At 39.4% G+C, this 12,136-nt stretch overlaps 1 protein-coding gene across 2 annotated transcripts in view; it reads right to left on the bottom strand.

Annotated features, from left to right (window-relative positions):
• Vmp1 (vacuole membrane protein 1) overlaps positions 1 to 12,136 on the bottom strand; it is a 102,669-nt gene that overhangs the window by 36,241 nt on the left and 54,292 nt on the right. The gene's annotated exons all lie outside the window — the stretch shown is intronic.

Below are 12,136 nucleotides of genomic sequence, written 5' to 3'. Positions count from 1 at the left end.
AACAAAACAACCACAAGGGCAGGTAAAAGTAATGAAACCCATGATTTTACATAATTAATAATGTGCTAACTAAAACACACATAAAAACTACCAAAGACATGGGGATAGAACAAAGAAACTTTAGGTATAGACATACACTTCCTAATAATGAAGATATATTTTGAGAAATGTCTAATTGGGCAACTCAATCACTACATAATCCAAACACCACAGAATGGGTTTATTTGATGACACCAGGTGATACATTTCTTTTTTTTTTTGTTTGTTTGGTTTTTTTTTTGTTGTTGTTTTTTGGATTGTTCAAGACAGGGTTTCTCTGTGTAGTCCTGGCTGTCCTGGAACTCACTCTGTAGACCAGGCTGGCCTCGAACTCAGAAATCCGCCTGCCTCTGCCTCCCAGAGTGCTGGGATTACAGGTGTGGGCCACCACCACCCGGCCTTTCTTTCTTTTTAAGATTTATTTATTATTATATGTGAGAACATGGTAGCTGTCTTCAGACACACCAGAAGAGGGCGACAGATGCCATTATGGATGGTTGTGGTTGCTGGGATTTGAACTCAGGACCTTCAGGAGAGCAGTCAGTGCTCTTAACTGCTGAGCCATCTCTCCAGCCCCAGGTGATATATTCCTATGGGCAACTGTTGTATACAAGGTCTGTCACAGATGGAAATGACATTATGTGGCATGTGGCTGTATCCTACTGTGTGTGTGTGTGTGTTTGCGCGCGCTATGGAGTAAATAAAGAACACACTTTAAATACCAAGTCAGTAAGACTTTAAATACCAAGATGTAAAATAGGAAAAATAGAAGGAAAACTAATAAAAACCATCCCTATAATGCCTAGCAAAACCCCCCAAACAAACCAAGTCAAAAAGCAAACTTTCCAGATCATGACAAATCACATACCTGCTAACTGAAAATCAATACAGCTTTGCCATAAAAACCAGGTGTTAATAGTTATTGTGCTGCTCCTCCTACCATCTAATTCTGATCGTGAGCCACAACTCCCATGAGTGCTTAGCAATCAGAGCAGAGAGGGGACTTGCATTTATTAGGAGTATGGTACAGATGTAAAAATCATTCCGCAAAAACACAGAGCCATGTATATATAGCCTGATAGTCCAAGGGAACTTTCTAGAGGCATTTTACAAAAGGTGTTTGAAATATAAAACCTGCAGAGAAACCACCTGTCAATCAGTTAACAAGGGTAACATAATGCTTACCCACTGCTCATTTCTGCTCATACCGTCAACAGGTGTGGAGAAGAAACAGAGCAAACACAAAACAAAACCATTCTACTCCAATTTCCAAAGCAAACTAAGAAGAAAACATTAAATATTACTTACAGTGCTTTCTTACTAACTGGGTTGTATTAACTTCTTATTTTTATTTGAAAATCAGATGGTTTAAGTTAGAATTGCTTCATCATTAAAACAAACAGAATTTTTAATAAATTAAATTTCACAGAAGACTTTTCCTCATGTATTGTTGACTCTTTAAACATAACAACAGGTATTATTAAATTTAAATGTTAACTGAAAAAATTTAAATTTATCTTATGAATTAAAGAGTACGGCAGAACACAATGTCCACCATTCTCTAGTCTCTCGAGAACATTTTCTTTTATATGTATTTTGTTGTAAAAAGATAAACAGAAAAAATTATTAGGAGATTGATTTGGATGATTTTATTCTATTTCTTAAATAAGGAAGTGTGTGTGTGTGTATGTTTAAGAGTACTTCCTGCTCTTCCAGAGGACCAGAGTTCAGTTCCCAGCACCCATGTTGGGCTTGTAACTCCAATTCCAACTCCAACCCTCTTTTCTTGCCTTCTCCAGCACTTACTTTGATCCATGTGTATACACATAAACATAAATAAATAATAAAATAAGCCTGATTAAAGATGACAAGGTTAAATCAGAAATGAGCATGGAAGTCTTGCATGGTGGAGGTAAATGCCTGTAATCCTGGCACAGGGCTAAATGATCCAAGTTTCAAAAGGCAAAACAAGGGCTGGTGAGACTTATTCAGTGTGTAAGAGTGTGAAAGCGGCTGCTGCATACACCTCATCAGCTGAGCTCAGCATCAGAATCCCACTGTGGACTGAGAGCTGGCCTGTCCCCGCCACATACTCCCTGAGGCAAACATGAAGCCAAACACCGTGTAAACCAGCATAAAGAAGAGACAGACTCAGAGCCTTCCCAGTGGCTGTACATTCTGCAGCCACAACTATCTTTCCTGTTCAGTAATGCTATACCACTGAATAAAAGAAGAGTCAGAAAACCAAGAAAGTCAAATCTGGGAATGGGAGTGGCCAAAGAATAATTTAGTATTAAGAAAAAGTTTCTTGAAACAATAAAAGAAGCCATGAAAAATTCTAGTAAGTCATGTTGAGTGTTCAAATGACAACTACTGAACATTAATTTTTTAAATTTTATTTTGTGTGTATGGATGCTTTGCCTGTATGCATGTCTGAGCACCGGGTGCCTGTTGGATCTCCCTGGAACTGGAGTTAGACAGCTGTAACCTGACATGTGGGTCCCAAATAACAGCAGCAAGTGCTTAATCACTAAGCCATTTATGTCCCCACTAGAGAGTCTAAGTACTACGTTTTCTTTCTTTTCTTCTTTTCTTCTTTTCCTTCCTTCCTTCCTTCCTTCCTTCCTTCCTTCCTTCCTTCCTTCCTTCCTTCCTTCCTTCCTTCCTTCCTTCCTTCCTTCCTTCCGTACTCAAACTTAATTGTCCCAAATAGTTGAGATATTCTATAACAGAATCTCATTAAAAGACCACTTAAGGAAGAGAAGGCTCATCTGTTAAGAATACTGGCTGTTCTCCCTCTGGCAGAAGATCTAGGCTCAATTTTCAGCACCCACATAGTAGCTCACAACCATCCATGACTCTAGTTCAGGGGTTCCAACAACTTCTTTTGATCTCTATAGGAATACGGTACACATACATACATGTAGGCAAACACTCACACACTTAAAATAAAAATACAGATTTTAAACAACAAAATCCTGGGCGTGGCTGGTTGGATCTGAAAGGATATCTATATGACAAGGCCTCGAATGATAATGAACCTAGGAAGAGCATTCCTACTATAATCAGTTTAGCTCAAAGCAAGTAAGTAAAAGATCCTGAAAGGAGGAAGTTTTTCCCAGGAACTGACACAACACAAACCATAGTAGGTGCTGCAAAGCTTAATGCAAACCCTCCAGAGTCCACGTAGACAAATTCTTTAACAAGCCCTGTGGTTACAGGGAAGCTGGTTTCACTCTGACTCACGCCTGCTCAAACAGTTTACTGGAAATGAAGGGGAGGGGGAATTTTCAGAGAAGTCATGTGATGGCCAGACAAACCACAACCAGCAAAGGGTTCAACAGAGTCAAAAACAGGTCCCAGCAACAAATGACATTAAAAACATGAAAATGACCCCTGTTTTAGTTTCAGATCATCTCTATACTATACTATGAGCTCTTTCATAAAATCTTTGTATGACAAAAAACAGAAAGAACTTCATAGGGCGAAAACCCAGCAGGCACCAACGTGGTGTATCCAACTAACACTCACAGGAAAATGTGCTCAACAAACAGAACATAAATGGAGTGCTGAAGAACTTGGTTGACCGTTTTAAGTGACCATGATCAAATGCTTTCCCATAATCTCCAAACTCAAATGATGAAACAAATCTTCTATTATTATCAACAAAAGTCCAAAGAATCTCATTTACACTTTGCTCTTTGAAAGGAAAAATATCTTTCATTGTCATTTGAAAAGAAAAGGCACAGGTCAAGAGAGTTTGTCAAAACAAGTGATAAGCCGGGCAGAGATGGTGCACGCCTTTAATCCCAGCACTTGGGAGGCAGAGGCAGGCGGATTTCTGAGTTCGAGGCCAGCCTAGTCTAGAGGCCAGCCTGGTCTACAGAGTGAGTTCCAGGACAGCCAGAGCTACACAGAGAAACCCTGTCTTGAAAAAACAAAACAAAAACAAACAAACAAGCAAAGTGATAAGCTTTGGTTTTAAGATAGGTTTTTGTCCCCCGACCCCCATTAATGCAAATAAATTGAAATTCTGAAAAATAAGAATCTTACTAGGAAAAAAAAATCCTTTTAGCCTTAAATTTAATGTAAACTAATAAGGGAAAGATACTACAATGTATGCTTAATATGGTCATTTAGTTTTTAATATATAGATTAAGTGTAAATATTTATTATTCTAAATATGGTTAACTTAAAGAGAACATTCTCTTGAAATAAGACAAATCAGAAATATATAAACTAATCTTTATTTTATTTATTTATTTTTTAGATTTATTTTAGGTATGTAAGTTCACTATTGCTCTCTTCAGACACACCAGAAGACAGCATCAGATCTTATTACAGATGGTCCTGAGACACCATGTGGTTGCTGGGATTTTAACTCAGGACCTCTGGAAGAGCAGCCAGTGCTCTTACCTGCTGAGCCATCTCTCTAGCCCCCTAAACCAGTCTTTAAAGAGATGTCTGATATAAGTAGTTTACCGAGTCTGGGCTAGTGGCACAGGCATCTAATTGTAGTTACTTGGCAGGCTCAGTCAGATAGACAGGTGGGTCCACTGAGCAGAGACACTGCCTCAAAACCAAACCAAACCCAGCCGGGCATGGTGGTACACGCCTGTAATACCAGTACTTGGGAGGCAGAGGCAGGTGGATTTCTGAGTTGAAGGCCAGCCTGGTCTACAGAGTGAGTTCCAGGACAGCCAGGACTCCACAGAGAAACGCTGTCTCGAAAAAAACCAAAAAAATCAAAATAAAAAACAAACAAACAAATAAAAAACCAAAAAACAAAAACAAAAACAAAAAACCCAAAAACCAAACCAATCCCAAAACGAAACCCAAGGACTGGGAATGTAGTTTAGTGGTAAAAATGTACCAAGTCTTAGGCTCACTCCAGGGTGGGGAGAGGTAAAGAGTCACAAGTGATATCCAATAGAAAGACAAGCTAACTAGAACAAATATGGAGAAACAAAATAGCATTTTTCTAAAAGGTGAAGTTAGATTTTCACATTTCTGATTCTGATAGCAAGAACACAAAACAACACAGTAGAATACCAAAACTAAAACAAAAATCAGCAAGTTTTACAAAGTCACCAATCCAGCACTAACCGAAAGATGCAAATGGCAGATCATTCTGACAGATGGTATTAGGCAATCTAGTAGATAGCAATCTTATCCAAAACATATTCTTCCAAGTAAATATGAACAGCATTCCTATTCTATTGTGTCAGCTATACACACAAAAACAACACAAAATAACAGGGTTAGACCCCCATTCTACTTCCTCTGTAGTGTCCAACAAAACAATCTCTGAACATATCAAGAAAATGAGCTACCCTATGTTTCAGACTCCACCTCGCACAGGTTAGGCAGCTGCTCTACCAATGAGTATAACCCTTACACTCTAATACAGCTTCACAATTTCTCCTTAGTTATACAGCTTAGAGAACCAACAAATTACTGTAAGAATGTTCATGTGTCCTCAATTTTAGGGATAGAGTGGGGATGGTGATTAGAACTAGGACCCTGAAGCGTGCTTAAGCACACTATCATTAAGCCACACAAGCTGTTTCATTTAATATGGATTAAAACTTCCAGGGACTGGAGAGATGGTCGGCTTACTGGTAAAGAGCACTTGCTGCTCTTCCAGAGGAACTGATTTGACTTCTAGAACCTTCATGGTGGCTCTCACAAGCAGCCATAACTCTGGTTCTAGGGGATCCAAATTCCTTTTCTACCTCCTGAGGACATCAGGCATGCAAATGGTACACATATATACAAGCAGAGAAAACACAAATACATATTAAATAAAAAACTAAAAACTAAATTTAGAAAATATTTTGTGAGGAAAAGCCCCAGCCCTACCCAGGCATGGTGGCAAACACCAGTACTTGTCAAGGCTTGGGAAGTTAAGGCAGAAAGACTCTCAGTCCAAGGACAACCTCGGCTATTCAGTGAGACCACACCAAGCCTGGCATGGTGATTCAGGCCTTTAATCGCAGCATTTATAGGGCAGAGGCAGATGGATCTCTGTGAGTTCAAGGCCAACTCATCTACATATTGAATGGCAGACCTACAAAGCAAGATACTTTCTCAAACCAACCAACCAACCAACCACCCACAAAAATTCCAATCAACTCCCCTACTAACTGCATGAAACACTGAAGAAGCCCCATTATGGGAACTTGATAGGTAAGGATGAGCAAGGCGACACACACAGATGAACAGACACAACATCCTTGCAAACAGAGATGTGAGAAAGAGCTACATCACATGGCCAGGAAGGGAAGGGAATTATTTTATTTCATCAGAGCAGTGGTAATGTTTTTACAAGTTTAATAAATCATCAGGGTTTATCTACTAAGAACAGCAAGTTCTGTACTGAAAAACTCCAAAGTTCTTTGCTTTAAAAGGATTTAATATGTGTTAACCAGGTATTCTAGCTAACTGAAAACCATCAATGTTGGACTGGGAGTGCAGCTCAATGGTACAAGGGGTTCGTAGCATGTGAGGACCTAGGTTCCATCCAAAGCATCAACACAAACAAATAAACAACAACAAAAACAAAACAAAATCAATGTAATGTATAAAAAACTGTTAAAGAGCCAAAAGACTATTTTTGTGGGTTTGGGCCAAGTAAAGTGTTATACTGACTGGATTTCACACTATATACAAGTTGAAAAAATGCCAAATATTTCTGAATAGTCAAGTTATTTTTTTCTTTTGAAAAAGGGACTGACAATGTCCAGGCTATCTCAAACTTTACGTAGCCTAAGATGAATTCCTGCTTCTATCATTTATGTGATGGGATTACAGGTGTCTTGTGTAAGCATTAGACAAGCGGTCTACCAATCCGTTGAGTTTCATCCTTGAGTAGCAGAATTCCACAAGCGGGGTACTGTTTAGTAAAGTATTTTCCTTTGGATAGTGTGGGAGAAAAAATAGGGTGAAAACCAGTAAAGAACAAGCCAACTGAGAAGCAAGTCACCAGAGGGTTGTAGAGATGGCTCAGTGGGTGAGAGCTCTGGCTGTTCTTCCAGAGGTCCTGAGTTCAGCTCCCAGCAACCACATGGTGGCTCACAACCATCCATAATGACATCTGACGCCCTCTTCTGGTGTGCATGGAAACAGAGCACTCGTATACATAAAATAGATAAATAAATAGTTTAAAAGGATCCACTAGAAATGTTGAGTAGGCCTTGAGACATGTTTGAATCAGTCATTCAGAAACAAAGGGGCAAGGAGATGGCGATGATGCCATGGAAGTAAATCAGGAGAAATTCAAGTGACTGAAATAGTAGAGTCATTATTTTTCAATTTTTTGCCTGCATATATTTCTCTTTTTAAAAAAATCTACTTATTTCATTAAGAAGGTGTTAGATCTCCAGGAACTAGATGGAGTTACATATGGTTGTGAGCCACAGTATGGGGTGCTAGGGATTGAACCGGAGTCCTTTTGAAAGAGCAATCTGTGCTCTTAACCACTGAGCCATTTCTCCAGTTCACCTGTATTTCTGTGCACCACTTTTGTGCCAGATCCCTTGGAGGCCAGAAGTGCATACTGGATACTCAGAAACTGGAATCATAGTTATGGACTAATATGTGGGTATTAGAAATTGAACCTGGGTTCTCTGAAAGAGTAGCTAGTGTTCTTAACCAAGAAGTAATCCCTCTAGCCTTCATTTTAAAAACCACCTTAATTTATCTTAGACAGTATGTCACTCTGTATCATAGGTAGGCTTCACACTTACAACCTGCATCATCAGTTTCCACAACTGGAATTATAATGTATAGGATTACAACTGGTGTGGGGGTGGGTGGGAATGGGGGTGGGGGTAGTTCTGCCTGTATGCATGCACCACTCACTTACAGTGTGAGAGGCTAGTTCTCCTGGATCTGGAGTTACAAGATGGTTGTTAGTAGTCATGTGAGTATTGGGAGTGGATATCAAATCGTCTGGAAGAGGCTAGTGCTCTTAACTGCTGAACCATCTCTCTAGCACCACCTAGCTTTATTTTTATTTCCTTGATACTGGGGAATGAACCAAAGCTTGGTCAGATTTTAACTAGAAGCAACTATGAGAATGACAATAAAGTTTATAGGGGGGGGCTGGAGAGATAGATGGTTCAGTGGTTCAAAGCACTGGCCACACCTCCAGAGGACCAGATTACAATTCCCTGGACCTATATGGCACGCCAAAATATTTCATAACTAAAGTTACAAAAAAAAAAAAGAACAGGATATGAAGCCAAGAACAAAAGGAAGCCAGTTTAGTGCTGTATTCTGGCCTCTTTGGGTACCTGGCATCCATGTGGTACACAGACATACACAAAGGCAAAATACCTATATAATAAAAATAAATAACTACAAAACAGGCTACAATATCAGGAACAAAAGATACAAAGATGATCAGAACACTCTGCCTAGACTTTTTATTTTGAAATAGGGTCTAAGACACCTAGACAGACCTTGAACTTGTGATCCTTTTGTCTCAGCCTCCACAATACCAGCAGGGTTCCTAACCAACATTACCAGTCTAGCTTAGAACTTAACTTGGCCATAGGAGCTACACATATTCACGCCTATCTCTCACAGATATAGAAAAAGAACAGGATGGGAAGCCAAGAGCAAAAGGAAGCCAGTTCAGTGGAAAAATACTGGCATCTCAATACAGTACTCACAAAATAAATGAGGTAATTATAAGGAATTGGAATATAAATCAACACTTATCATTCTTTCTCTCAAAACAACTATTACATGAAATTTAAACATGAGTCAGAAGCAGAACTGAAGTAAATATGTGTCATGAACACTTTACTGAACATCAATTTCTTAGTAAAATCTATGTTCCCTTTAACCCACTTGGACAGTACACAGCAAAGCATCCGGAGCCAAGGTTTTGTGTGTGTTTGTGAATGTGATTTAGTTAGACTTCCTGCTGATAAATTTATGCCACCAAAGTACTTTACCTTCAAGAGTTGAAAAAAAAATTAAAGCATTATTTTAGACAATCTTTAAATAATGTTTTGCTGGTATTCATTTTACTTACTGTTTAATTGTACTTAATCCACTTTTCCCTGTTTACAGCTCCTATCAAACTAGAAGTTTTACATTTATCTTTATGAGCAAATTCTAGTCCACTGTAATCATTCTGGTGTGATTACTAAAGAAATTTAAAGCACCACCAAGAAGGCACTGTGGAAGGTATATCAGGCTAGCGTGTCTTAAATACGTCATTAGTAATTACTCAGCCACATTGTGAGACAAAATTAAATCACCTGGAAGCCAGGCTGGTGGTACAGGTTATAATCCCCGCTACTCAGAGGCAGGAAGAGAGAAAATTCAAGGCCTGCCAGGACTACCCTGTGAACTGAAGCACTGTCAACTTGGTGTGACATTATCTCACAATAAAAAGCAGAAGGCTGAGAATACAGCTCAGCGATAGGATACTCACTCAACATGTGTATGCTTGGATTAATCCCTAGTACCACAGAAAAATAAAAGAAAATTGTTTGTAAGTAATTATGAAGAGAAGTTAGGATCCTACATCACATCATATATAGAATTATCTTAATGTTTAAAGATTTCATTTCACATTTTGTTTTCTGAGATTAGGGTCTTGGTATCCCCTGGAGCTAGAGTTATAAGTTGTTGTAAAATACTCAATGTAGGTGTTGAGAACTAATCTGGGGTCCGTTGGAGGTGTTGTTAACTACTGATCTGCCTCTTCAGCCCCTAGCACTTCAAGTTTTTTTTTTTTTTTTTAAATAGCACTAAGCAGAGTAAAAATATTGCTAAATTATGGTATGGTAAACACAACACTAATCTCTAGACCAAGAAATCTTGTTTGGACTTGGCTGCGTGATCCACTGACCCTATGTTCTTGAGTGTGTTTTCTTTATTCACATCAGGGATAAGCCAGGTGCAGGGAATAATCCCAGCTACCGAGAGAAAGCAGAAGGCTCACTGAAGCTCAGAGTTTGGGTCCAATTTGGGTAATACAGTTGGATTCTGTTTCCCCTTGTGCCCAGCAGAATGGCTCCCACAAAGACAAGGGCAATGAGGAGGGCTGTTCTGTCATCAATGAGGTAGTGACCTGAAAACATGCAAGCAACGTTCACAGAACATGGAGTGGCCTTCGGGAAGCCTGGCCCTCACATACTCAAAGAAATCTAGAGACTTGTCAGGATGGCAACTCCAGATGTACACACTGATACCACACTTATGCCATCTGGTCAAAGGAACAAGGAATGTTCCATACCATACTCATCCATGTCCATTTGCCTAGAAAATAGAATGAGAACGAGGACTCACCAAACAAGCTCTACACATTGGCGATTAACTCTAACCCTAACCCTGTCAACACATTCAAAAATCTACAGCCAGTCAATGTGGATGAGAATTAATCTACTGAATCTCAAAGTTGCAGACAAACAACAACAAACCAATAAAACAAAACCAAACAAAAGCAGGGATTTTTACTTCACCGTGTGGCAAGGTAAATTATTTGTGTATGAGCTAATATTTTTATTATTTTACTAACTTATTTTCTAGTTTTTATGGTAATTGACAGTATTTATAACTGTGATTTGAATAAATCTTTTAAGTAGAATGTCCTAAAGAGTATAAGGCTGGTGCCGGGCGGTGGTGGCACACACCTTTAATCCCAGAACTTGGGAAGCAGAGGCAGGTGGATTTCTGAGTTCGAGGCCAGCCTGGTCTACAGAGTGAGTTCCAGGACAGCCAGGGCTATACAGAGAAACCCTGTCTCAAAAAAACAACAAAACAACAACAACAAAAAAGAAAGTACAAGGCTGGGATGTAGCTCAGTGACACAGTGTGTATCTAGCAATGAACAAGGAGAGCCCTGGATTCATCTTCAACACAGCAAGAAGCAGAAGACATGGGTGTGTCCTTTCTGATTTAAAGGCATGAGATAGAATGTATAGCCAGGCATTGGTGGTACTGGCCATTAATCCCAGTACTCAGGAGGCAAAGGTAGGTGGATCTCTGTGAGTTTGAGGCCAGCCTGGATTCCACAGAGAGTTCTGGGACATCAGGGCTACAGAGAAAAACCCTGTATTAAAAAAACAAACAAACAATGCATATAATTTGCTTTCTTCACTTCCAAGATTAATAAATATGAAGTTAAAGAGTAAGAAATGTATAGTTTGCCCTAAAATCATATTTGCAATTACTGGCATAAAGCCAATAAGAATAAAAACTGCCCAAACCTCATAATTATCAGAAGTATTATGTGCCATCTCATCTAATAAGACAGATCTCATCTGAGATAGATGAAGCCCAATGAGAAAAGATACAGCCAAAAGTAACACAAATGATGAGGGCCATAAGAGATACATGAGAAGATTATCATTCTCTCAGTGGGTAGGTAAAGACTAACTGGCTGGAGTATTCAAGAAATCCAACTACAGACACAAGATAAAATGAGACTGGCATCTTACTTCATCATATTCCAGGTACGAGTTTTTGAAATGGAGCTTTTCAAGGGCAATAAGCTGCTAGCCAATGTCAGGAGTGGTGTGGACACTGGGATGGAATGGTATTCCATAGAGACAAGATACTCAACATGTCCATGAACAGGGTGGATGGAAACTATTAGTAAGGTAATTGTGTTATTCGGTTAATCAGATAACTGACAATAAAACAATTTCTATTTAAAAATAACCCAGAGATGGGGACATAGCTCTACTGGTAAAGCGAGCAGAGTACTTGCTGCAAGCACGAGGCTCCCCAGCTCTCATGGGAAAGCTGAGTGTGGTGGTACATGTTGGAATCCCAGGGCTGGGGAGGTGGGGACAAGAGGATCTTGGCGTCACTGGCCAGACAATTTAGCTTACCTGGTGAGCCCCAGGACAAATAAGGCCCTTTCTTGGGCCAATGAGATGGCTCAACAGGTAAATGTGCTTGTTATCAAGTCTGAGAACCTGAGTTTGAGCTCCTGGACCACATAGTGGAAGGCAATCAAGTTGTCCTTCAATCTCCACATAGGCACAATGACATGCATTACTCCTACCTCTGAATTAAATAAACAAACACAAGCCTTATTATTTTCAGACTTTCATAGCTATTGAAGAAC

This window comes from Apodemus sylvaticus, chromosome 10 (genome assembly GCF_947179515.1).
Source record: "Apodemus sylvaticus chromosome 10, mApoSyl1.1, whole genome shotgun sequence".
Lineage (NCBI taxonomy): Eukaryota > Metazoa > Chordata > Mammalia > Rodentia > Muridae > Apodemus > Apodemus sylvaticus.
The sequence above is the reverse complement of the archived record's forward strand: the minus strand, read 5'-3'. Positions and strand labels throughout refer to the sequence as shown.